We start from the raw sequence: 1,105 nt of genomic DNA, 5'->3' as shown, positions 1-1,105 counted from the left end.
CAGATGTTTTGGGGAATAAGGGCAATGAATGTACACAAATGTGCTTTACACAATTGATGTATATGTGGACTGGGATAGTAGTTGTGTGGGCCCCTAACAAAATGATTGAAAAAAACAATGGATGTATGGAATGTTGTAAGAGCTGTAAGAGCCCCCAACAAAATGATTTAAAAATAAATAAATAAAAAGATTCACAGCCTTGGAAATCTTATAGGGCAGTTCTACTCCACCCTATAGGATCACTAGGAGTCAGAGTTAAGTCAACAGCAATGGTCTGAGTTGGTTTGGTTTTGGTTTACATGTGTGCTGCAATCCTTCAACCACATCATGAACCTTAAAAACCCATCAACAGAATGGTTACATTACAAACTGCATCTCCTGTTCCTGAAAGGCCACGGACCCAAATCCTGCTCACACTACTTACTTTATGCAGGGCTCTCATTGACCAATGGTCCTTCCCTAAGCTTCAATCTACAAATCTATAAAATAAGAAAAATAACTCTGGCCTTACAGAGGGTGGCTGGGAGAGCGATGATACATGTATTTGAAGGACTAGATTAAGACAGAAACAGAGTTCTGGGGGAAGCAAGAGGCCAAACTTGGACCCAGAAGCAGAGGCAAGACAGTCTCCTGTCTCCCCGAGACTGTTTACTTCTATTTCATGTTCCCATTTGAACGCAGAGGACAAGAAGAGGCAAGTCCCCGAGGTAGATCTGAGCTAACAATTTCCTGGCAAGCAGTCAAAAAAAGAATAGGATCAGCTCTAGCTTCCTAGGTTTACAACAAAGCTCCCTCTGAAAATTTTGTTATTTCAGAGTCTATAAAATAGGTGATGTGGTCATTCAAAGGGAGAGGTGAGCATTTAAATAGTCGCTAAGTCTATTAAGTTAGTAATTAAAATCTAATTAGTAGGAGATCCACGTATGTTACACGCTTAAAATACTCAGAAGTTCAAACCCACCAGTCACTCCAAGGGGAAAAGGTAAAGCTGTCTGCTCCTGCAAAGTCTTGGAAACACTGCACAGAGCCGCTCAAGAACCAACACAATGACCGGGGGTTTGTTGTCCTGATTTTTTGTCATTGACCCTATGTAGGGTTTCCAAGA

General features: G+C 41.3%; 1 protein-coding gene across 1 annotated transcript in view; it reads right to left on the bottom strand.

The window, feature by feature from the left end:
- Positions 1–1,105, bottom strand: part of RPF2 (ribosome production factor 2 homolog) — a 41,733-nt gene that overhangs the window by 20,659 nt on the left and 19,969 nt on the right. The gene's annotated exons all lie outside the window — the stretch shown is intronic.

The sequence above is a fragment of the Echinops telfairi genome, unplaced genomic scaffold, assembly GCF_000313985.2.
Source record: "Echinops telfairi isolate 266 unplaced genomic scaffold, ASM31398v2 ScPeMD7_3533;HRSCAF=4204_0, whole genome shotgun sequence".
Taxonomy (NCBI): domain Eukaryota; kingdom Metazoa; phylum Chordata; class Mammalia; order Afrosoricida; family Tenrecidae; genus Echinops; species Echinops telfairi.
The sequence above is the reverse complement of the archived record's forward strand: the minus strand, read 5'-3'. Positions and strand labels throughout refer to the sequence as shown.